This window comes from Callorhinus ursinus, unplaced genomic scaffold (assembly GCF_003265705.2).
Source record: "Callorhinus ursinus isolate GAN/ISIS: 27379988/994484 unplaced genomic scaffold, GSC_fseal_2.0 scaffold7, whole genome shotgun sequence".
NCBI classification, from domain to species: domain Eukaryota; kingdom Metazoa; phylum Chordata; class Mammalia; order Carnivora; family Otariidae; genus Callorhinus; species Callorhinus ursinus.
The window spans coordinates 46,420,959-46,447,961 of record NW_027397069.1 but is presented as its reverse complement, the minus strand read 5'-3'; the positions used below and the strand labels follow the sequence as shown (position 1 = coordinate 46,447,961).

The following is a 27,003-nucleotide window of genomic DNA, read 5'->3' as shown; positions in this document are numbered from 1 at the left end:
TGGGAGTTCAAAGGACTAATTTTTCAGGACTTGTTTATTTTTTATTTGAGAGGAAAATTTCTTCACAGATGAAGGCAGAAAGAGGCACGATTGTCGTGTGTTCGTGGAGGCCCAGGTCAGTTTTGGCTGGTTTTGCCCCTGGTAACTTCCTTGTGGATCCAGTTGGAACATCTCCGTCCCTCAGGGTTTAAATGCTGTCTTCGCGAAGCACTCCCCATGAGGGATATTGTGCCTGTTCCGTCAGTTTTGATATCTGAGTGTGAAATATTAACTGCTACTCTCACCCCTCTTTTTAAACAGGATTCAGGCTCAGGTCCCCTCCATTCCCCATCCCCGTGTGGAGAGGATAAATCTGCGAGTTCAAGGTAATTTCAGAGTATGAATCGTTCTCTCTAAGCAATGTGTTTGACGTTTTGTACGTTTTTATGGATAACAGAGTGAGTCTGTCCTTTTCATTTCTAGGACACATTCAAATCCAGAATAATTTAGTGTGGAAGATAACGGAATAGGAGACAGTGAATTGAATGATACCAGTTCTGACATCAGTAGAGAGGGGGCTTCAAGAAAGCATCTTTTCCAGTGATTACAAAGCGAGAGGGTAAGTTCAGACCTGTGACTTTGAAGCTCTTCCTCACAAAGTCATCATAATTCTGTATGGCTGAATGAATTTTAAAAAACTAAACAAGTGATCTCAAATGGGCGTTCATAGAGGGGAGTATGCTGAGTGCTGCTGAACAGAGCTAACAGTTTTTTTTGGACCACTTCTTATTTAGCTGTTTCTACATATTTTAAATACTTAACACTTATGGACTTATTTATTCCCTGTAAGAACTCCAAGGAGGTAGGAGACCAAGGCACAGAGTTTAAATAACTTGCCCAAGTATCGGAGTTAAGAGCTTAGCTCAGTAATTCCAGCTATAGATTTCCTCCTCTTAATCATGTATTAAGCTGCCTATATTAATGCAAAAAGATTAAAACACTAAAAAACCCAGAATATTGTGGTTAGTAATACAAAAATAATTTTGTACCACAAGCACTAAGGAGAACTTCCCATTCATGAGGATTTCAGAAGTGGATAGCATATGAATAGGTAAATTTTTTATAGGCTAGGATGCCATTTGCTAGGAGCATATGAATATGTGGTTTTGTTTGGCTGTGCTTTGTCTCGAGAATCTTGCACCCACACAACATCATGCTCTTCAACCTAACCTCCTGTAATGTCTGGGAGTTTTGATTTAGGTCGAAATCTCAGTAATGGTGTCTAGTTCTGTGGGGAAATCAATTAAGGGAGCTTTGTGTTAGTTTCCATGAAAGTGGGCACGAGATCTTTGGTCCCTCAAAGAAGAGACCTTACTCTCAAAGATGAGTCCTAATGGTATGTCGTAGTGATTCAAATATCTCTTCACATTATAGATATTTTTGTCCAATCTGTGTTTAGTTCCTTCAACATTTTTTTTTTTAAACAAGATGACTTCTAGAAGCATCTGCATCCTGGTCCCTTTCGGAATATCCTCTAGTTTGCAAATATCTTTCCTAAAATTAGACCCTTAAAGTTGGATACAGCACTGCAGAACCGGCCTATCTCCTGAGTTCCAAATTAATATTTCCAGTTGCCTACTCAACATCTCCATTTGGGTATCTAATAGACATGCTACATGTGCAAAACTGAACTCTTGATTCCCATTCTACAAACCTGTTCTTTCTCTAATGTTTGTATCTCAGTAAATGACAACTCTATTCACTCAGTTGCTGCCATGGCCAAATCCCTGGGTCATTCTTGGTTTGTGTCTTTCCACACTCAACTTCCAATCCATCAGCAAATCTGATTGGATTTACTTTGAAGATATGCTCCCAATTAGTGCTCTTCTCACTACCTTCTTTGCGGCTGTCCTACTCCAGGCACCATCCTGTCTTGCCTAGATAACTCCAAACGGGACTCTCGGCTTCCATACTTGCCCTCTTGCAGTCTCTTTTCCAAATCAGGTCACATAACTCAACTCTCTAAAGAGTTCTCGCTTAAAATGAAATCCAAAAAAAAAAAAAAATTCCTCATCATGGTGTCCCAGTTACTACTGCTCTGTGTCACAAAATGTGACTCAAAATGCAGCAGTTTAAAACAACTACTTTATTATGCCCATGGATTCTGTGGGTCATTTTGGACAGGACATATCCTTGTTTCCGCTCCAAAGTGTTTGAGGCCTTAGCTGAGAAGATGTAATGGTTGAGGGCTGGAATCATCTGGAAGGCTGTTAGACGCATGTCTGGCTTGTGAATTAGGATTATTCGAAGTCTAGGATTGCTCACTAGGGGGTGGGAAGTGGGGGCTACATGTGCCCTTTTAGGCATGGCAGCCTTAGGAAAGTCACGTGGGGGCTCAGGGTTGCAAGCATGAATGTTCCACTAAATAAGACAGAAGGCATATCCTCTTTTATGAACCAGACTCAGAAATGGTACCGTCATTCAAGTTCTACTGGTCCGAGCAGTCTTAAGCCTATCCAGATTCAAAGGGAGGGGACAAAAGACCCCTCCTCTACATTGAAAAATTACTAGAAACTTTTGGAGCCATGTTTGTAAATAAGCCACACATGGCCCATAAAGTCCTATATTATATGGCCCCTGGTTGCTTCTCCCAGATGATTTCTTATTACTCTTCCCCTTGATAATTTAGATTATTGTATTGGCTCTCTTGCTGTTCTTGAATAGACCAAACATATTTCATCTCAGACCTCAGGGTCTTGCTGTTCTTTCTGCTTGGTATGCTTTTTGTTGAGATATCCATATTGTCTGCTTCTGCCTTCATTTATGACTTTGTTCAAAAGTCTATCCTCTCAAAGAGATCTTCCATACCTTCCATACCTCAAGCTGTTTCCTCCAGCTTTATTTTCCTTCTTATCATTTATCACTACCTGACATTACTTTATGTATTTATCATTTGTTCCCTGTTCCCTGTTGAGTCATCAAGCATCAAATATGTACTAAAAAAATGAATGACTGAATAAATGAATGATGAAAGGTGTAGTCCAGCCAGCTTATACATCACAACTGTATGACTATTTCTTATCATATTGCATTTTAGATTAGGGTAAAATTGTGCTGGTGTTTTTTAGAAGTTCCATTGTGCTGCATTACTTTCTAGAAGATTTTAGTGTCATCTCAAAACTTGAAGATTTTGCAGTAAGTTTATCTTTTCGGATCATTTAATATTAAATTATCCTTTTCTAAAAAAGATCAAATTCCTGGGACTCCTACTGTTTATTCTCTGCTTAGAGAATGACCAGCTTATTCTTGTCTTAACTTAGTTTCAACTTCATAATAATAGGGCAGGCTCTCTGAATCGGTTGGTAGCTCAGGGGGCTGCTATAGCAAACAGTAGGGTGATCAAGGGGATGCATTCAATCTGGGAGGATATAGTTACTTGGTAATAATAATCACAACATTTCCTCTTACCTATATTCAATGGCAACATTTTATTTTTTTATTTATTAAATATTTACACAGCACTTACTATGTACCAAGAACTGTGCTAGGTGCTCCACAAATCTTAACTCACTTAATCCTCACAATGTTATTAAGTAGGTGCTATCATTTAACCACATTTCACAGAAGGGAAACTGAAGCAAGAGTTTTTAAGAGGGTTTTGATCAAGACTACCCAGCTGTAGGGGCTGAGCTGGGTTTTCAATTCCAGAAGTCTGGCTCCAGAGTTCATGCTTTTAATATTCTGCTGTAGTGCATTTTCAGTGGGTTTTTAAATGCTTATTTTATGGGTCTTCTAAAGGTTTAGGACCGATTTACATTCCTGAGGATGTTTCTGTCTTTGACTTTAAATGAGATGTTCTGATTTATGGTTTGGTTTATGCTCCAGCTCTCTGCTGCATTTTCTTGTAAAACTTTTAGTGGGATTATTGAAAGGAAGACACATGGGTGATGGCAAGATAATTGAATTAGTTGTTGATAGCTGGAATTAAGAAGTTTAGTGAAATTATTTTTATTATTTTTTCATCTCACTTTTAATAGTTAACACAGAGAATAAATGGATTAATAAACAACACTGATATTCTTCTGAACCTTCATTTTATTTTTGTATTTACTTTTCTTCCCAGTTTTTATTTAAATTCCAATTAGTTAACATACAGTATAATATTAGTTTCACACGTAGGATTTAGTGATCCATCACTTACATACAACACCCAGTGCTCATCACAAGTGCCCTCCCTAATGCCCATCACCCATTTAACCCATCCCCCACCCAGCTCCCCTCCAGCAACCCTCAGTTTGTTCTCTATAGTCAAGAGTCTGCTTTATGGTTTGCTCTCTCTGTCTCTCTCTTTTTTTCCCCGTGTTTATCTGTTTTGTTTCTTAAATTCTACATATGAGTGAAATCATATGGCATTTGTTGTTCTCTGAGTAACTTATTTTGTTTAGCATAATACTCTCTAGCTCCATCCATTTCATGCAAGTGGCCGGATTTCATTCTTTTTTATTGGCTGAGTAATATTCCATTGTATATGTACACCACCATCTTTATCCATTCATTAGTCGATGGACATTTGGGCTGTTTCCATAATTTGGCTATTGTTGATAATGCTGCTATAAACATTGGGGTGCATGTATTCCCTTGAATCAGTATGTTTGTATCCTTTGGGTAAATACCTAGTAGTACAATTGCTGGATAGTAGGGTAGTTGTATTTTTAACTTTTTGAGCAACCTCCATACTGTTCTCGAGTGGCTGCACCAGTGTGCATTCCCACCAGCAGAGCAAGAGGGTTCCCCTTTCTCTGCATCCTTACCAATATCTGTTGAGAAATTTCATTTTAGACTGTAATTTTTACCATTCCTCTCACCAAAGCTATATCCGAGATTCCAGCAAATTATTTAATTTTGTTGCTTGAATTTCATTTCCATTTCATTTCATCAGTGCACCAGCAGGTGGAGGTACAAGTCATTGCCAGAAAATCCAAAGGAAGAAAAAGAAAATAAACAGCTAAAAAGCTAGTCCCTGAACAACTGAATGTTGTTTGCATTTTTAAGTATATTGCCACATAGCATTCTGACATTATAAATATTTTACACTCTTCCATTTTATTTCCAAGTTGCTTCAGATCATTCAGAATGAAAAACACTTAAGAATCCTGAAAGATTAATCGAGGAATCTCAAACAGCAAGACTCTTTCATCGCTTCATGAAAATAGGCACAGGATTGCATTTTCTTCAAGTATCCTTTACCCTCACATTTCCCAGCTGAGAAATATGAATTTCCAACCGGCACACTCAGAACTCAAAGGATGTTATTTTCAAGTCTGTGAATCCCAAAGTGAAGGGCTGCCAAGTGTATATGACAGAGTTCAGAACTACAGGCCAGCAATGTCACCTCCCCCCCCTTCTCAGACAGAATGATGAATTAAATCATCCTTCAGTGGATGGATCACCTTCACATACTTCAGAAAGAGCCACTTCATTCTGAAATGCTGCAAATCATATGGACAGTTATATTTTGGGAATATACACATTTATGTTTCTGGCAAGTGTTTATAAGTCAAGTTGCATACATGAGCCTCCTAGTTTTGATAGACATTTCCCTAAATTATGTCAACAGTCAATGTCAGAGCATGTGATGATTTTATATAATCCAGGATATTTTACCAAAAAGTCTTAGATGTAGCCTTTTTTGCCACAAGAATAATAAATGAACATCTATTTTATATTCTAGGATCACTTGTGAATTTAAATAAAATATTCAATCTAGCTGTACATTGATGTTTGGGTGTTTGCAATTCTACTGGGAACACAATTTAACTTTGAATAACTTTAGGCTGCATTAAGAATCTGGACCCCGACTGGGGGCGCCTGGGTGGTTCAGTCGGTTAAGCATCCAACTCTTGATTTTGGATCGGGTCATGATCTCAGGGTCGTGGGATCGAACCCCACATGAGGCTCTGTGCTCAGTGGGGAGTCTGCTTGTCTCCTTCTTTCCTCTGGCCCTCCCTCCACACACACTCTTTCTCTGTCAAATAAATAAATCCTAAAAAAAAAAAAAAAAAAAGAATCTGGACTCCAACTGTAACCATAGGCCCAATGGGGAGAAAGAGGAAACAGCATTGGGTGAAGGAGGAAGTTCAGGCAGCACTGGGGTGAAATGATCCCAGAATCATTTCTCTAGCCTGACATCTGACAGGGCTGCTGGGTGCTTAGTGGGTAGAGTGGTGGCAGATTCTGATAATGAGTGAAAATCAAATGGAGGTGGCTGGTCTTGTGCTTCTGAGCACACAACCCATTCATTTTTTTTTTTTTAAAGATTATTTGTTTATTTATTTATTTGAGAGAGAGAGAGAGAGCATGAGCAGGAGGGAGGGGCCCAGGACCCTGGGATCATGACCTGGGCTGAAGGCAGAGGCTTAACTGACTAAGCCACCCAGGTGCCCCTCAACCCATTCATAATAGTAGCTCATTCAGAGGTGGAGCTGCGGGGAGGAGCAGTGGGAAGAGCTAGAGAGAGTCTTAAGGCCTTAGCCCCCTGGACTAGCATTCCCAGCAGAACCCTGCTCCAGCCCTGAACAGGAGGCTAGGTAGAAAATTGGGATAGAAGACCAGGGGCAAAAGAAGGGATTGGACCCAGATTGCAGTGACTCACACAGGCTATGTGAGCAGCTGGGCCTCATCTACGGCTACCAGATCCTAGGGCCAGCCAAGCTGGGTGATGGGATGGAAGCAGCTGGATTGTGTCTTCTTTTCTCTAAAATTAGTTCAGACTATGGGAAGAATTGAGTCTGCAAGTGCAGGATACTAATGTCTTCCCAAATAGAAGCATCTTGGCTTATCAAGATCCAATGGGCAAGAACTGTCTTCCTAACACAATAGCCACCAGCCACACGTGGATGTTTAAATGTTTAAATTTAAATGAATTATTATTCAATACAATGAAAAATTTAGTTCCTTGGTCACATTAGCCACCTCTCAGTTGCTCAATAACCACACATGGCTAGTGGCTACAGTGTTGGACAGAGCAGCTATAAAAAACATTCCATCATTACCATTCCAGTGAACAGCACTGATCTGGATGGAGGGACAAGCCAGAGGACCACCTCCATGGGCTGGGGCTGGTGAGAGCAGCCAGTGACCTACCCTCCTTTCTCAGCACGTATAAGGGGGACTGTGTGTTCTCTTTTCTCCACACTGTACATTTCTCTGGTCAAAGACAGTAAGTCTTTTATTGGTTCATATAAGTATTTCAAAATGGATTGACACATTGTATTATTTATTATAAAATATTTGAAAAATATCTCAAGACAAGAATTCCAATAGTACAAGCTTTTCTGCATGCCTGGGGAATTTCTGAAGGCTCTTCTGCTATTCTAGCTAGCACCTCAAATTTATAGCCCTCATATTCAGTCCTATAACCTTAGAGGTTTTGCAGCAATATTCGTGATAAAACCAACCCATTCATACTCCTGAGCTCTCCCAAGAAATAATGCAGCAGTTTTTAAGACCAGTAATTCATTCTTTAGCTATGCTCAGGCAAGAAGCTCGTAAGTACTTTAAACTTTGGTCACTGGCCTCCCATAGAAAATCACTGCTGTGGAAATTGATTTCCAGGTCCAGTGGTGTCTTCAGAGTCAGAATGCTTTTCCAAGCATCAGCTTTCCAGAATGGGTGGTCTAGCCCCCAGAGAGACTGCAGCAAACAAGAATGTACCCAGTTTTACATGAGATGTGCCTTAAAAATAAAATATACACCTACCTTTTGGGTTATGTAATATTTCAACTTCATCAGAGTAATTTGTTTTAAAGGGAATTCTGTGGGAAATGTTTATAGAAGCCAAGAATCTAGAACTTTCCCTCAAGTTTATAAACATAGTATAAGATGTATTTGTTTTTCTTAAAACCAGGTTCACATGTTTTTGTAATGGTCGCTTCTACCTTAATTATGATTCCTCAAGCAGTTTATAACTCTGGAATCCTGCCTGTTTATGATTGCATTCTCAGGGAGAAATAATAACTGGCTACATTTATCAAATACTTAGTGCAAACAAGGCTCCTTGGTAAATGCTTTATGTGAGTTATCATATTTATATCTCGTAACCATCCTAGGAAGTAGTTATATTATCATCTCCATTTCATAGACGAGGAAATGGAGGTTTAGAGAGGATAATTTGTCTGAGGTCCTACAGTAAGTGAAGGAATTGTGATATAACATTAAAGTACCCGGATTTTAGGTTGACAGCTGGATGAAATTGTGTATGCATATGCTCATGTGACCACCACCCAGATCAAAATCTAGAACATCTCCAGGTCCCCAGAAGACTCCTTTGTGTACCTTCCCAGGTAATAACTCTTCTCAGAGTAACCACTACTGAAGCCTCTTTGACCATCTAGTGCATTTTCTTGTCCTTGAACTTCATATAAATAAAATCATACCATATATCCTCTTTGGTGCCTGACTCAATATTATGTCTATGAGCTTCCATTACACACAGCCACACTGCATGGACCAGTAGTTGGTTCCTTCTCACTGCTGTATGGTATTTCATTTATGAACTTGCCACAGTTTATTTATCCATTCTACAGTTGAGGGACATTAGGGTGATTCCAAGTTTTTAGCTTTTGTGAATGGTGAATTAATTTATACATTTTTTGGTACACATAAACACTTATTTCAACAGAAATAAGGCCTTATAACAAGGAGTAGGATTGCTGGGTCAAAGGGTGATGGACCTAGGATTCGAACCTCGGGTTTTCTGAGTCCACTGGTCCCCATTGTGCAATACCCACTACCTCATTAACAGCTAACATTGACCGAGAACTCTCTATGTGCTAGATACTCTGATAAGCTCTATTTTTCTAAGCAGGCTCTTGATTAATTGAGAACTTTCTATAAGCTTAACTAATAACAGCAGGGGAAGTTTTATATTTGCTCAACAAATAAGACAGTCTTTTAAATTATTACTAAATAGCAGATGTATTACCGTGTATGTGGAATGCTTAGGTTCTCTTTGAAAAGACCATAATAATATCTATCTTTGACAGACTTGTTTTGCTCATTGAAACATATACAGTAGAAGTAGAGTTAGCAATTGATTGTTCATTTGCTTGTATACTATAATTAGCTAAGGAAGCAACAAATCAATTTAAAACCAATTTCCATAGTCTACACATGCACGGGAATTGATTGCAGACTTGAATTTGCTGAATAAAAAGTGAAGCTAGCTAATCTCAATTTGTATTTCATCGAGTAGATGTCAGCTATTGATTTCTGTGGCTTACGACTGGTGAGGCCCTATGTCTGTCATTCTTTAAAGGTAGCACAGTATAATCGCTGTGCAGTTTAATTAGGTGTGGGCTAGTCATTTCGCTTGCATGAGGAAGATGAAATATTTAGCCATAGTGGAAGGAAAAACCTCAGCCAGCTTCCTGTTCTCTCACTCTTTCAGACGCTTACTTATCTTAATTTAATGTCCATTGATCCTTATTGTTGGATGTGGTACAAAGGAGCCCTTTTGTAACAGGGTGCTGGAAGATTGGGTGAAAACTGACTTTACAGGCTAACTGAATTCTCTCAAGCTTTCTTGAACTCTTGATGGCGCAGCATCACATTTTAGGGGAATGACTTGGCCCATGTGTTATAGAATAGCCTTCCACAGTGTTTGGTTTTTCGAAAGAGTAACCCATGCTGCCTTGGTCGCACAGGATTTGTATACAGTTTGACAAGTTGTGATGCCTTCTGACCTGGCATAGCACAGGATGAGTAATCTTGTACCGGACTTGAATCCAACTGTTCATTTAAAACATGGCCTGATGTAACAGCTAAAATAATGTCTTCTTTTTCAAAGGAAATACCATAATCTCTTTGTTTTTGGTTTCCTCACCTATGGTGGGGTAATTAGTACCTACTTCATAAGAATTTGGGGATAGGTAAATGAGATAGTACATATAAAATGCTTAGAGCAATGCCTTGCACAGAGAAGTCACTTAATAAATATATTTTGTATTACCAACAGAAACATTTCTTATTTCCCTCTGCCTTGTTTAAAGTGATGTAAGTTTGTTACTACAAATATTACTAAATGTTTCTCTTCTTGTCTTTTTGTTTGGTGTGATCAGTATTTTTTTTTCCATCTCTTTTGGTTGGCCATTATTTTTTATAAACTAGCTTTTCAAATAGGCGAACAATAATAAAGTCCCCTAGGGATTACAGTATTTTTGACAATGGTATGAGCCTCTGATTTAAAAAAGAAGACCCTTCTGTAGAAACATTTTTTACAGTAGTTCTTGTAAAGTCTGACCAGTTGGTCATTTTGTCTTATGGCTACATTTCAAGCCAGCAGTGGACTTGACAGTTATGTGAGGATATTTAAATGGAAATGTGGGAGTCCATTAATAATAAGTGCACTGGTTCTTTAGTTCAAGAATCCTTGGGAAAACTCACAGAAACTTGGTATCCCACTTCTACCTGCTTTGGTTGAATGTTAATACGCCACTTAATCGAGACTGTAGACCACCTGTGCTGCTCCCGGTGTGTTACTATCAGCCCATGCTGCTGTTGTAATATCCCACAAGTGGCATGAAATAATAAAATGGTAATTGATCAGCTTCTAGCTCAGGCCACTGTAGCTGGGGAGATGATTGATAGTGAGGCATTTCTAAATAATGGGAGAGAGCCCGAAAGGACACAACCTGAAAGGTATTTTCTTTCCAGCCTGAAGCCAGAAAAACCAATAGGACTTCTCCCACTTAAGGACCTGAAAGCGTTTACATTCATAGATATTTTGGATGTTTTAAGTAAAAGGCATATGCTCTAGTGCAGGCTTACTTTTCAGTTCTGTCTCCTGCCACCTTTCTTTCTGCATTCCCTACACCAGTGTCAATGATCTGACTCCTTAAAATGGAGAAGGGACATCCACAGAGACTATAAGCCCAAGCCCTGATCTCAGGCCGGCCTACCTCTCAGATAGCCCTGAGGCCAGAATGCACCTGAGGGCCTTTAGAGAGAGGGACCCCTAAAATATGCCAAACACCTACTCACCCGAGTCCTTGTCCACAAGCAACCTCCCTCCCTCTGCCTATGACTTGGTTTTCCATGTAGGTCTGTTTTCAGGGAGAAAATGGGCTGGACAGAATAGAAGCATGCATTCTGTTCCTATGCAAATTAGAATTTTCATTGTAAATTACTTAAATTGGGATTTTTTTTTAAATCATGGTAAGTGTGCTCTTTAATCCCCAACCCCTGTTTCCCCCATCCCCCATCCACCTCCCCTCTGGTGACCATCAGTTTGTTCTCTATAGTTAAGAATATGTTTCTTGGTTTGTCTCTCTCGCTCTTTTTTTTTCCTTTGCTCATTTGTTTTGTTTCTTAAATTCCACATATGAGTGAGATCATATGGTATTTGTCTTTCTCTGAATGACTTATTGCACTCTCTAGCTCTATCCATGTTGTTGCAAATGGCAAATTTTATTCTTTTTATGACTAATATTCCAGTGTGTGTGTGTGTGTGTGTGTGTGTGTGTGTGTGTATCGCACCTTCTTTAGCCATTTGTCTATCGATGGATACTTGGGCAGCTTCCATAATTTAACCCTATTGTAAATAATGCTACAATAAACATAGAGGTGCATATACCTTTTTGAATTAGTGTTTTCATGTTCTTTTTTTAAAATGTATTTTTATTTTTTTAATTAACAAATAATGTATTATTTGTTTCAGGGGTACAGCTCTGTGATTCATTAGTCTTACACAATTCACAGCGCTCACCATAGCACATACCCCCCCCCCCCGTTCATCCCCCCGCCACCCCATCCCTCCCACCCCCCTTGACTCCAGCAGCCCTCAGTTTGTTTCCTGAGATTAAGAGTCTCTTATGGTTTGTCTCCCTCTCTGGTTTTGTCTTGTTTCGTTTTTCCCTCCCTTCCCCTATGATCCTCTGTCTTGTTTCTCAAATTCCTCATATCAGTGAGATCATATGATAATTGTCTTTCTCTGATTGACTTATTTTGCTTAGCATAATACCCTCTAGTTCCATCCATGTCGTTGCAAATGGCAAGATTTCATTTTTGTGATGGCTGCATAATATTCCATTGTGTGTGTGTGTGTGTGTGTGTGTGTGTGTGTGTGTGTGTGTGTACCACATCTTCTTTATCCATTCATCTGCTGATGGACATCTAGGCTCTTTCCATAGTTTGGCTATTGTGGACATTGCTGCTATAAACATTGGTGTGCATGTGCCCCTTCAGATCACTACATTTGTATCTTTGTATACCCAGTAGTGCAATTGCTGGGTCGTAGGGTAGCTCTATTTCTTTAGGTAAATACCCAGTAGTGGAATTACTGGATTGTATAGTAGTTCTATTGTTAATTTTTTGAGGAAACTCCATGCTGTTTTCCAGAGTGGCTGCACCAGTTTGCATTCCCACCAACAGTGCACAAGAGTGCCTTTGTCTCTACATCTGCACCAACACTTGTTGTTTCTTGTATTTTTGATTTTAGCCCTTCTGATATGTGTGAGGTGATATCTCATTGTGGTTTTGATTTGCATTTCCCTGATCATGAGTGATGTTGAACATCTTTTCATGTTTCTGTTGGCCATCTGTGTCTGTTGGCCATCTGTTGACCATGTCTTCCTTGGAGAAATCTCTGTTTATGTCTTCTGCCAGTTTTTTAGTTGGGTAATTCATTTTTTGGGTGTTGAGTTGTATCAGTTCTTTATATATTTTGGATGCTAACCCTTTATTGGAAGTCATTTGCAAATATCTTCTCCCATTCAGTACATTGCCTTTTAGATTTGTTGATTGTTTCCTTTGCTGCACAGAAACTTTATTTTGATGTAGTCCCTATACTTTATTTTTACTTTCATATTTCCCTTGCCTCAGGAGACATCTAGAAAAAAGTTGCTATAGATGATGTCAGAGACCTTACTGCCTGTACCCTCTTTTAGGATTTTTATTTATTTATTTTTATTTTTATTTAGTTCTTTAACCCATTTTCAGTTTAGTTTTGTGTATGGTGAAAGAAAGTGGTCCAGTTTCATTCTTTCGTATGTGGCTGTCCAGTTTTCCAACACCATTTGTCAAAGAGAGGGATTTTGGATTTATACATCGGTGTCATGAAGTTGGTTGAAATGATTCTGCTACTCAGGAAAAGATGTATTTTCATGGTGCTAAAAAATCAGGGATCTGAATCTGCCTCTCTGAGGACTGGCCCCTGTATTATAATAAATTGACAAAGACAATGAACACAAGTTCCTGTGGCCTCCTAGGGGACAACCTTCTAGTCCCTCCCCAGGCAACATGACACCACAATTCCTGCACTGGACATGCCAGAGCATTTCCTCATTAAATGTTGGCATCAGGCATGATGGTGTAGTGATAATTAATGTCAGTCTAGATCTTCATGGGTACAGTGACACTGCAATCCTGCAAAGCGGGTAATATTATTATCTTTCTTCTACACATAAGATCAAGGTTAAATTACTTACATAAGTCAGAGAATAGTTGGCGATGAAGCTTCAGTGCCGAACTGGGTTCAGTGCATGTTACTCCCTGCCTTACTGCCCTTCCTTTAGCTTATTAGTTCTTCATTTTACTGGGTCTACAGGTCTAGAAATCAAAGTACTTAAAAACCCATTTGGTAATTTCTTTGCTCAAGTCACCAGGAGCACATGAACAATCTAAATGCATGTTCAACCACTCAAAGATGTGCTCTGTTCTCTGGCTGAGCGTCCCTCATCCACCATGCATGTTCCTACTAGACGTGGCAGGTCTTGCACAAAGGGGAGCTTTTCTTCTACTCTCAGTGGTGCTTCCTTTGAGGCATGCTACTGTTCAGGGCCCTGTTGAGATTTTGATTAAAAAGACAAATATTGTGCAACTTCCATTAATGTTCTATTTCTCCCGTAGCAAAATGTAGGCTCTTGCAACTTTCTCAGGGGAATTTAATTTTCCATGTCTGTTGGCAAATTCAATTTTGAGTTTTACATAAAACACTAGAAAACAGGGTGCCTGGGTGGCTCAGTTGGTTAAGCAACTGACTTCGGCTCAGGTCATGATCCTGGAGTCCCGGGATCGAGTCCCACATTGGGCTCCCTTGCTCAGCAAGGAGTCTGCTTCTCCCTCTGACCCTCTTTCCTCTTGTGCTCTCTATCTCTCATTCTCTCTCTCTCAAATAAATAAATAAAATCTTAAAAAAAAAATAAAACACTAGAAAACAGTTAGTGGCCTGGTCAGGGGCTGTGCTTGTAGTTCAGTGATCCTTAAAGGTAACTTTAACCTTTTTCTAAACTATTCTCCTCTTCGGGCAACTAGCTTTCTTTTTTAAAATTTTATTTGATTTTAATTTAATTAGCCAACATATAATACATCATTAGTTTCAGATGTAGAGTTCAGTTATTTGTCAGGGCAACTAGCTTTCTAATTTTACATTAGAAGTCTTAAAAATATAAAGCACCTAAAGTACTCAGCATTCCTTTGCCCTCCTCCCTCTGGTTATAACAGTGCCATCTAACTTATTTTTATAATTTCCCTAAAGGTAACAAAACCTTCTAGAAGCAAAGAAACTATGAAAATGTATTTTGAAAATGCTCAGCGCACAATAACTTATGTTAAGATAGTGTATTATATACCTGAGCAGCTTTATAATGCTTCCAGTGATACTGTGTCCATATCTATCTGTCTGTCTAACTATCTATCTATCTATCTATCATCTATCTACATCTATCTATATCTTATTGCACCAGTCTTCACCTAGCTCAATGTACATATATAATTTACATTCATTCATATTCTGGGACTTATTTCAGTTTTGTGGATTGTCTGAATCTCTTCCTCACCCCCAATGCCCTTTCTCTGCCACATGAATATGGTTCACTTGTTTCTCCTCATTAAGACTTTTCTGGTGTTGGAACAAGGATAGGGGAGTGAGGAAAGTCAGACATAAATCAGACTTATTTTGTGATTTGACCAAACCAGTGTTTGGGACAAGTGGTCCAGGAAATTGAACAACCAGTATAAAGCTTGGAGCTGTAGTTCCTAATAATATACATATATATATATATTTGGAGACTGGGTGTAAATTGGAATAGACTGTATGTATAAGTATTACCTTTCTACTCCTAATATGACTTGCTTCCATAAGGCCATTCTTTATTTTCTGGGATCCCACACTGTCATAGTTATAATGTTGTACCACCAGTTAGTTGTCCACATTTCCTCAGAAAGACTAAGATAAAACTTGGAAAATGAATGAGCTAGATATCCAAGTTTGTGTGCTAAAAGAGTTTCAAGATTATTGACTACAAGAGTCACATTTATAGACTTCACTTAACCATAAATATGTGGAAAACTAAAAGAATCTAGTTTTTGTTGTTGTTCTTTTAAAGTTACCTTAGCTAGAACTCATGCTTTCTAAAGCAAACCAAAGAAGGAATTTAATGAAAAAAAAAGTTTCATAGACTTGGGGTTAATAATTTTAGTTACTAAGATTACTTTATGAAAAAAAGTCATAAAATGCCTACTGGGCCAGGCCTGCAGCTTGTCCACATCGGTTTGTACTTGGGAACCCACTTCATAAAACTTTCCTTCTTGCTGAGCATCTGCTCTGCCCTGAGGGGAATAAGACAGCTGAGCGTGGGGACGGTTGGGGCCCCGTTGTCTGTCAGAAGGGTTCTCTTCTGGAGCCATCTGCTCTTTGTTTGGTGAGCTCTGTTTGAAACACCCGAGTGCACAGTGGCCTGAGAAGATGATGAATTTCCCACTGTCACTGATCCTGGGCATGATAGTCCCTTATGGTTGAGATAGTTTCTCACCTTTAGTTTTGTAGGGTCCTGGGCTAGGTGATTTGGGAAATAGGAAATATGTACTATGATCCTATTTTACTCATACTTCCCTCACCTTTTTCTTTTAATATTTAAGATCTGGTGAAATATCAAAAGCCTGGTATTTATGCAGCCAATCTAAAATGAAAGCAGAGCAACTTTTCCCTTCCTCCCATATAGAGGGCCTTAGGGAGCATCTTGTTTGACACCAGTAGACTCTCAGGAAATGCTCATTACATAATGAGAGGACTTATCAGAGAAAAGTGTTACATAAATGAAAATTTCACTTAAGTAGAGTTAGCACACTGTTATATCTATATATATTTTTTCGGGGGGGAAGAAAACTCTTTTTATTTTTGTTCTTAACATAGGAGAGAGAGGTTAATATTTACAAAAGAACTTCATCAGAAATAGACCCCAACACACACACACACACACACACACACACACACACACCCCACATACACACCCTCCTCATCCCACACATGATTTTAATGTATGTGTATGAAAGGGGACTTCATAAGTCAGTCTGACAAATCAGTCTGAACAGAAATCAATCTGAACTGGATTGTTCAACGATATTGGCGACATAGTTGGTTTGAAATTTGCAAAATATTTATTTAGGGTGGCACCTGATAGAATATACCCAAATTCCTTTTATTTTCAAAGCGGTAGAAGTATGCGGAATGTTTACATTCTTTCCTTTTAATTCTGGTAAAAGGAAGAGTCAAGCTTTTCTGTTTCTTCAGCAAAGGATAAAGGAAAATATAAGCGACATCTTCTATAGTTAAGCCCCTCTTTGAATACCAGTGTGTTTGAAGACCATTGTTGGTGTTACAAAAACTTAGACATAAATTCACTTCTGTGAAGACCTTGTTCTGAAGGCCTACAGAGTTTGTGTTAGGAGTCAATCAGATGTGCTTGAATTTGGATGGGATGAGCTTGACTTGGAAACATTGAGATCTTGCACAAGGAGAAGTGACTTTGGGTGGTGAATGCGTGTGTGCACCAGGCTCAGACTTGATGCTTTATGTTCCTTATCTCTAATCCTTGAAGATATCTGAAAGGAGACATTATTACCCCGTTTTAAGACAGGAAACATACTTAGTGAAGTTAAGTGATTTACCCTGGGATACAAGTTATAAAATTGCCAGATTGGGATTTTAATCCATGTATGTTTGATTGGAAAGCCCAAATGTTTTTCACTACGCCTTTCTGCCTTTTTGATAAAGCCAATAGTCACACTCTTTTGATCTGGTAGTGTTTCCGACATATATCAATAAACACAGTAGGGAATGTACCATGCACCATTAAACAAAGTGCTTCACACATATATCATTGAACACAGTTACACATCAACTGTGAGCTGCTAGCCACAGTTTCTCACATAAATATTACTAAACGCAGTATGCCCCCAGTGACTAAGGGTCTGTTCTTGGATCATGGCCAGTTGTGTTTCAAATGGTCAGGTATAAAAAACAACAACAAAAAAAACACACCAGCAACAAAAAAGAAAGCTTCTATGTCAGTAGGCTCCTGGCAAGCTGGATGTGATTCATTTTAAGATTTACTTCTCTCCAGGGTGCCTGGGTGGCTCAGATGGTTAAGCGTCTGCCTTCGGCTCAGGTCACGATCCCAGAGTCCTGGGATCGAGTCCCACATCGGGCTCCCTGCTCCTTGGGAGCCTGCTTCTCCCTCTGCCTCTCTCTCTCTCTCTCTCTCTCTGTCTCTCATGAATAAATAAATAAAATCTTTAAAAAAAAAAGATTTACTTCTCTCCTTGTAGAGGATTTTGGTTATCTGATGGATATGCAGGCTGTTCATTCTTCTAGATACCCTAAAAAGTATCTCTAGACCAAGCCAAGCCACTATTGATCTGCATACCTGAAATTAATTACTCTGTCCTCCCACGCACTTGCTTTTGCAGAACTAAGCTTTGGGTTTATTCCAGAGGCCACATGGGGAGAACATTATAAGAGGCAGAATTAGGAAATTCAGTTGTGTTTATCATGAGGGTGCTCTTGTCTATTTCTCCTGTTAATTCTTTCAGTCTCTGAGTTATGTATTTTGAGGCTATGCTATGTAAATGCAAATTTAGGATTACTTTATTTTCCTGTGGATTGACCCATTTATCACAAAATCCTGATTTATCTCTAGCAATGCTGCTTTCTCTTTTTAAAATTTTTACAAACTTTAACTGTGGGTAAAAAAAACCCATAACATAAAATTTACCATCATAACCATTAAAAAAATATTTTATTTATTTATTTCAGAGAGAGAGAGGGAGAGTGAAAGCATGAGGAGGGGGAAGGGCAGAGGGAGAAGCAGGCTTCCTGCTGAGCTGGGAGCCCGATGCGGGGCTCGATCGCAGGACTCTGGGGTCAGGACCTGAGCCGAAGGCAGACGCTTAACCGACTGAGCCACCCAGGCGCCCCACCATCATAACCATTTTTAAGTGTACGGTGCGGTAGTGTTATGCTCTTTCTTAAAACGTCTTCTACTTTGACGTTAGTAGAGCACACAGATTTCTTTTGGTGAGCATGTGTATGGCATATCTGTTTTCCTTTTTTTTACTTTCAATATTTTTGTGTCCATACATTACAAGTATGTCTGTCATAAGCAGCATCGTTTTGTTTTCTTAAAATCTAGTCTGAAAATTTTAGTCTTAGATGATTTAGTTCATTTATATTGATGAAATTGCTATTTCATGTACTTATGTCCTATTATTTTACTATTTCTTTCCTTTGTTCCTTTTTCTTCTTTCATGCCTTCTTTTGAACTAATCAAGTCTTTAATTTATTACTATTCCATTTTCCTCCTTTTATTTATTTGCCTTTGGTTATGTTATTTTATTGTTTGCCTTAGGGATTACAACATATACACTGGAATTATAAGAATCTATTACAAATTAATACTTTTTATCATTTCCTGGAAAATGGAAGAATGTAGAACAGTTTGCCTTGTTATCTTTTGTGTTATTGTTACATATATTAATTCTGCATAAACTGTATACTTCATGAGATAATATTTTTATTGTTTTATATAGTCGATGCTTATTTAGCTTGACATTCCTATTTATCTTCTGTTATTCTTCAAACTTTCTTTTATTTCCATACTTTCACCTGGGACCATTTTCTTCTGCCTGAAGAGCTCATAATAATAATTTTTTTTACCTCTGTATCTGCTGGTTATGAATTCTCTGTATTTAATTTATCTGAAAAAATATTTTTTCTTCTTGATTAAGAAGAACTTTATCAAAATATTAAATACTTACAGAAAAGTGCACACATAATAAGAATACAGCACAGTGAATTTTTACAAATGGACTACACCTGTGTAACCAGTGCCCAGCCCAAGAAACAGAAGGTGACCAGCCTTCCAGGAGCCCCTCCTGTCTCATCAAAGGCTGTCCACTCTCCTGACCCCTAACATCATAGATTACATTTGACTATTTTTGTATTTTCTGTATATGGAATCGTGTTATGTGCTATTTTGTGATTGACTTCTTTTACTCAGCTACATTTGTGACATTCACTCATGTCGTTGCATGGAGTTATAGACAGTGGATGCTATCCTGCATAGTATTGTGTTGTGTGGAGATACCAACATTCATTTATCCATTTTACTATTGATAGACATTTGGGTAGTTGCCAATTTTGGTTGATTACATACAGTGCAGCTATGAATATTTTTTTTTAACACAGAATTCACATCCCTTTCACATGCAGAATACGTTCACTCCATCCCAACAGCTCCAAAAGTCTTAACCCATTCCAGCATCCACTCCAAGTCCAAAGTGTCATCTAAATATCATCTACATCAGGGGTGGGTGAGTCTTGGGATAGGATTCATCCCGAGACAAAATTCCTGTATAGCTGTGGACCTGTGAAACCAGGCAAGTTATGTGCTTCCAAAATAAATGGTGGGATAGGCATGAGGTAGACACATTTCCATTCCAAAAGGGAGAAATTAGTAAGAAGAAGGGGATAACATATCCTAAATTAAGTCCAAAACCTAGCAAGGCAAATTCCATTAGACCTTAGGGCTCGAAAACAATCATCTTTGGTTTGATGCTCTGCCCTCTGCGTCCCCTGGGGCAGCAGCATCCCCCTCACAGGCCTCCAGGGTTCTGAGTAGCAAGCTCCTCTCCGAGGCACTAAGTGCAGCACCCTGGGCCTCCAAAGCCAAGGAGAAGACAGCCTGTCCCCTTGGCCTGGTGCCCTCTGAGCCTGTGATGACAGTGGCAGGTCTGCCTACCTCTGAATCACCCCTGGGGCCCATTCATCCCTTTTCTTGAAGGATAATGGGTGTTTACAGCCAAATTGCTCTATTGTCCCATCCTGTAAAATCCCAGGAGGCTGAAAACATTCCTTCATTTTGTGTGAAATCTGTCCCCTTTAGTCCAAGCCGGCAGTGTTTCTCCTGGTATAACCCCCTCTCTGGTCCTGGCTTCTACTGAAATGGCTGCTCAGCTTCGTGGATAAGCTCCTAATAGGGTGATTGTCCCGCCATAGCCTCGGTGGCCTCTTCAGAATGTGCTTTCTCCTTTTTTGAAATGTGGATAGCATGAGAATTTCCCAAATCCTCACTTCCGGTTCCATTTTGGTGAGCAATTCCTTCCATCTACTTAAATGGCCCTCTGTCCTGCCACATTTTACCATAAGCAGTAAGGGGACGCCAGACCACACCTGCAGCACTTGGCTTAGAAAACTCCTCAGCTGAATATCCAACGTCATCCTCTTAAATTTACACAAGACATTAGAACATGACCCAGCCAAGTCCTTTGCCACTTTGTGACAGGGATCACCTTTTCTCCATTGTCCAGTGATATGTCCCTCATTTCTCTCTGGGTCCTCGCCAGAACTACCATGAATGTCCACATTCTTACCAACAGTCACCAGGGTGATCCTAACTCATGCCTCAAAACTTTTCCAGCCTCCACCCAGTACCCACCCCCAAAGCTGCTTCCACATATTGTGGTATTTGTTTCAGTAGCACCCCACTACGTGGCACCAAAATCCATATTAGTCTGCCAGGGCCGCCATTACAAATGCCACAGACTGGGCAGCTTAAACAACAGAAATGTATTCCTTCACTGTTCTGGAGGCTGGAAGTCTGAGATCAAGCCAGCCTTGGCTTTCTCCTGAGGTCTCTCTTCATGGCTTACAGATGGCTACATTCTTGCTGTGTACTCACAGGGCTTTTTCTCTGTGCATGTGCACTCCTCATGTCTCTTCCTCTTCTTCTAAGGACACTAATCCCATTGGATGAGGGTCCCACCCTTGTCACCTCATTTAACCTTAATTATCTCCTTAAAGGCCCTGTTTCCAAATACAGTCACATTGGGGATTAGGGCTTCAATATAGAAATTTGGGGGAAAGCAATTCAGTCAACAACACAGCTCAAGTCATATTATTTTTCCCCATATAGACATCCAATGGATCTGGTACAATTTATTGAAAAAATAAATCTTTTCCTACTGAATTTGCAGTTTTGTGATTGTTATTAACCACGTGACCATGTGTGTGCAGGTCTGTTTCTTACGTCTCTCTTAAGTTCCACAGGTCAGTTTGTGTATTCCTGCATCATTACTGCCCTGAACTTATAATAGGAGTTGATATATCGTTGAATAAGACCCCAGCTGTATTCTTTAGATTACTCTGTGTATTTTTGGCTCTTTTCATTTCCATAAAAAGAATCAGTGAATTTTATCAAGTATTGACTTGAATTTTCAGTTTGATTGCTCTGAATCTCTAAGTCTCTTCAAATGTCTCTTATTCAGTGTTGAAGTCTTGCACATATTTCTTTAGATTTAATTCTAGGAATTTGATGTTCTTTGATGCTATTGTAAAATATATCTGTTTACATTTTTTATTTTTGTAAGACATTTTTGTTAGAAATACAACTCCAGGCTGGCAGTTATTTTCTTCCAGCCCTTATAAGTGTAATCCCATTATCTTCTGGATGCCATCATTTCATTTTTGAAAAGTCAGCGTCAGTTGTATTGTTGCTCCTTTGAAGGTAATATGTCCTATTTTATTTGACTGCTTTTCTCAGTTTTGTCTTTGTTTTTCAATGGTTTTACTCTATGAGTTAGTCTCCAAAGATGTCCTTCTAATGAATCGTGCCTCTGGTATTTTTGCCCTCGTGTCAGTCCCTCCCCTTTAATCTAGGATAGCCCTGTGACTCACTTCGGACCGATAGATAGATCATGCCTGACACTATTTGGCTTCTGAAGCTGAATCATAAGTCTTGCCGTTCCCTCGGCCTCTTGGAACACTCACTCTCGGGATGCTCCCTGTGAGAATCTTGCAAGTACTCTGAGACCACCACGCTAAGACAGTTGAGCCACATGGAGGGCCCTGAATGGTACTGGAAGGTGAGTTTCCATTGGAGAGAGGGCGAGAATGAGAGAAAGAGACTGTCTGGGATGCAGATATAAGAGTGAATAAGCCATTGGAAATCTAGCCCAGTCAAGCTGTCAGATGACTGTAGCTCTACCACTGTCTGCCTGTAACCTTAGGAGACCCCAAGCAAGAACTGTGTAGCTGAAGTTGGTCAATCCACTGAACTAGGAGGGCTGAGAATAAATCATTTTAGGATGTAAATAGATGCAAAAGAAAGAAATACCTTGAAGTAGGGTATGGTTGAAATAAAACCTTAAAGTGTGTGGCATCAGCTTTGGGACCAGGATGTAGGAGGGCACTAGAAGATCCTCACAGGAATTGTTGATGGACTGGGAAGGACAGTGAGGAGGCTATTACAAGAGGCTAGAGGAAAGGCAACCCGTGTAATGTGGTAGAAAATATAGGAAACTGTTGCCTGAGGTAACATGGACAAAAGAAAATGTACTTAATGAAATAGTGAACCTGTGTAAGGAAATTTCCAGAAAGAATGTCAAAAGTGCTAATTGGAAAAAAAGAAAGTGCTAATTGATTATTTTTAGGCATGTATGATAAAGTTTTATACAAGAGAGAGAAAGAGAAAGAGATGCTAAGGAGGAACTTTTCTAGCTTCAAGCAGAAATTAGAGAAAATATAAAGGATCCAGGGCTTACTAAGCCTTTATTTATTTTAAAAATAAAGCCATATCTCATTCCCAGCCTCCCCTTATTGCGAAGGCTCTTAATACAAGACCTGATCTCAGGATAAACATTATCTCAAGGGTGCAGCTGTAAGACACATTGTTAAGATTTCACAAAGACTCAAGGGTGTGTGTTAGAACTGGACAAGGGTGACTGTTAGAACTGGACAAAAATTTTCTGAGAATCTTAAGGGTGTTGTTCCTCAGCACCCTGACTTTCAACACAAGACAGACTGGGGTCTATATCAGAAAGACCTGAGAGTGGGCTTTTTGTCTAGTGGAGTGAATCCCACTATTATTCATGGGAAGCCCAATGAGAATTGTGTTGATAGAGCATCATGAGCTTGGACTAAAAAGGTTGGAGGTAGTTCAAGATGGAAAGAGCCTTTGGGTCTTTAACCTTATATAGGTAGGAAGCAGACCAAGACAGTTACTTAGCTGCAAGTAGGGACCATTTCTTGTGGAAAAGGAAGTTTTGAATCAATACCCAAGAGGGAGGAGACAAAAGTCCAGAGGGTGGAACCAAGAACCTTGGAAAACAACTCCCACAACTGAGCTGTAATCAAGGAACTGGCAACATATGCCCAAATGGATTTCAGAATTGCTTTGAACCAGCGGCTGCTATGTACTCTCGTCCCCTTGTGTCTCTCACCCTGAGCCTCTGGCTGTCACTTTTGAATGTCAGTGTCTACTATAGTTATAGTACTTTGGTACTACGTTGTATGTGGAGGAGGTGGGAGCAGATAATTTGTGCCTTTAGTTCACAGGTCGTCAGTCAGACTGAGAGGAGCTGTACTCAGGGGGTTGGCCGTGAAGATGTGTATTTGCCCAAGCTTACCTGCGTTTGGGTCTGATTTAAATACTGCCATATGCTTGGCTTCTCATCGTGAGAAATTTAGAAATCAGCAAACATTTTAGGGGGAATGTGGCAAAATGTTGGCTTCTTTCCTTATACATCTTTTTTTGTCCAAGATCCTGCTGTGGCCACTCCAGTTGCTTTTGATGCCAGCAAGCAGATGTTTTTGCATTTCATCCATTTTATAAAAGTTCTCGGTAGGAAGTTTGGTCTGGTGCAAGCTACTCTGTCATAGTCCAAGAAGTCCAAGTCTTTCATGAGGGTGTTTTTCAAGAATGTGGTTCACTTACACAGTGCTGTCTTTTAAAAGATCCCCCAAAGAATTTCTCTCTAGCCTCAGTTCCAAGAAGAGTGCTTCTTCTAATCAGCTAGTGCATTTTTATCAAACAGACAAAATGAAATATGTCACTGATTTTGTTTCCTTCTTTTCCATTTCTGTTTTATTTCTAACAAATATATGGGATTTTATTAGATACATTTGTTTTCCTTGGGGGCTGGGGGATGGCTTTCCATATGGCCTTGTTCTCATTGCTCACTGACTGTATTTTTGTAATCTTTTAAACATTTATTTGGGAATGAGGTAGTATGTGAATTAAGACATAATGATAAATTTTTTAATTTGGAAGTTGGGGAAGTGCATAGAAGCTCAGCAGTTACAGAGGACTCTGTCTTTTTTTTTTTTCTTTTATTATTGAAATATAACTGACATACAAGTGTTATATTAGTTTCAGGTGTACAACATAGCGATTTGACAGTTCTATACGTTACTCAGTGCTTACCATTATAAGTGTGGTCACCATCTGTCACCATACAGTGTTATTTTTACAATATTATTTGCTATATTCCCTATGCTATACTTTTTTTTACAGAATTAAATTTTTTATTCTAATAAAATATATATGACATAAAATTTACAATTTTAAACAATTCTTGGTATAGTTCAGTGATATTAGATACATGCATAATGTGAACCCTATGCTATACTTTTAATCTCTGTGACTTATTTATTTTATAACTGTAAGTTTGTACCTTTTAATCTCCTTTATCTATTTCACCCATCCACCTCCCCGCCTCCCCTCTGGCAACAGAGGACTCTTTCTTACAGATTAAGCAATGTGTCAAAGTTGATGTTTTACATAATCATGAGAAATCTTTTAAACAAAATGAAAGTAATGTTGGTCAGATCTTTTGATGAACGACCTACACTACTTCCTAAATGCAAAATCATCATCTGTGGGAGGTAAATAAATCTGGATTTCCAGGTAATAAATGACTCCTTCCCAGACACCAAAGGGTTCACTGATGCCCTGGAAAATGCTCTTTAAATATCAGGGACAAACAATTCACTGACAGAAGGGAGGTTGATGCTATCCCGAGCACTCTACTGTTTAGGTTTTTGACAACCATGCTGTTTTAGTTCAAATACAGTAAACTGTAGTGTAAACAGAATGAGAACAAGGTATTATTTAATTCCGTTTATTTGTCTAGGGACTAGAGTCCTGTGCATAGCAGCTTACAAAGCATGTTCATTTGAAAATCGAATTCCTAGAATCTGTATGTGAAATAGCAAGTGTGCCAGCAGTAACTCTTCTTATGCCTTCCTTCTGTTTTCCTTCTCCATTTCCTTGGCTCATCATGTATCACTCTGTTACTTATTCCAGACAAACAAGTCAGCAGCCACAGTATTTCTATTGCTGAGTTACAGACAGGGGCAGTAAGGAAATATTGAACAACTGTATGGCATGGGTACTAATCAATCCGAACAGCCCTGCGATCAAACAGGACCGGTGACTCAATCATGGAACAGGGGCCGGCTGGGAACAAGACAAGGCTGAACCTCTGCAGAGCCACTGAATACCAGTTCTGGTTATGGCCACTGTGTTTTCTGATTTTGTTTTATTTTTTTTATTTTATAGGGAAAAAAAAAGAAAGGAAAAAGCTGAAACCCCGTTCTCCTATATAGTCTGTTGCCTTATAGATCCTATTATTATGGAACAGACTATATTTTTCTTTGTCTTAAAAGTTTATTTTATTTTATTTTTTTTCTTTTGCAAGATGTTTAAAACAGAGACCGTAAGCAAACGGCTTTCTTAACACAATTTCTTTCCTTTCAAGTTACAAAAGAATTTAGAAAGAAAACATTTCTCATCTTATCACCCTCCTTGGTTTTTCTTGAAGGAAGTCTCCAGGGTAATGAAACATTTGGTGACTTTTGAGGAAGAGGAATAGGAGCAAGGAAGTAATCTGGTTTTCTCTTTTATCATTTAAATGGAAACAAAGTATGTGGTTGTGTTAATGAAAAGAATGGGTCTTAGGCCAAAAAAAAAAAAAAATGCACCCATCACAATGTAGAAAAATATTTTCCATTTAATGAGACAATTTGCTTGAGGAAAACTTGAAATACTGAAAGGAAGAAAGATAAGTCAAATTATATTTTGGGTGGGGGTGAGCTGGTTGGGTGGGGGAGGGGAGTGAAATCGGGTAAATTGGCAGAGCATCAGGATTTTATGGCTGGGAGGAAAATGAGATGCCCTCATGTCCTGTTCCCTCTTGTTTCACATAAAGAAATGAAGCTCCAGAGAGGTTAGGTGGCTTGCTTGGGATCACACATCTAGTTATTTACTGAGAAGAATGGAAAAGTAGAAAGAAAACCTAGCTCCTGAACCAATTAACTTTGTTTAGATTGTATGTACATGGTACTGAAGTAACTGATGCAATTCTAAATTTAAAAAAAAAAAAAGAAAAGAAAGAAAGAAACCACAAAACACACAAGGGGAAATTGTGTCCCTCCTCCCGGGGTCCTTCCTGCTGCTCCTGCATCTGCCTGGACTCATTTTGTGAAGAAGATCTGTCCCGGTGGTCAAAAAACTCACCTGCCCCTCATCCAGGCCCTTACAGCGAGGTTATCTGCTAAATAGATGATTGGAATTTTGGAGACGGTTTTTATTCCCCCCTTCTTTTTTCGACTCATTGGTACACTTGTTTTTTTTTTTTAATATTTTTAATTGTGGTAAAATATGCATTTACCATTTTTCCATTTTTAAGTGTATAGTTCAGTAGCGTTAAGTACATTCACATTATTGTGCAACCATCACCAACATCCATCTCCAGAACTCTTTGCATCTTGCAAATATGAAACTCTATACCCCTTAAATGACAACTCTCCATTTCCTCCTCCACCCAACCTTTGAGAACCATTTCTACTTTCTGTCTCTATGGATTTGACTACTCGGGGTACCTTGTATAAGTGGAATCATACCTTCTTTG

The 27,003-nt window shown here is 39.1% G+C and overlaps 1 long non-coding RNA gene across 1 annotated transcript in view; it reads left to right on the top strand.

Annotated features, from left to right (window-relative positions):
- Positions 1–297: 297 nt before the first annotated feature.
- The window catches only part of LOC141373058 (uncharacterized), a 206,381-nt gene continuing 179,675 nt past the window's right edge, over positions 298–27,003 (top strand). The window contains exons 1-2 of the long non-coding RNA XR_012378689.1: positions 298–365; positions 463–598. This is a non-coding gene — a long non-coding RNA (uncharacterized lncRNA). The remainder of the gene's footprint in view (positions 366–462; positions 599–27,003) is intronic.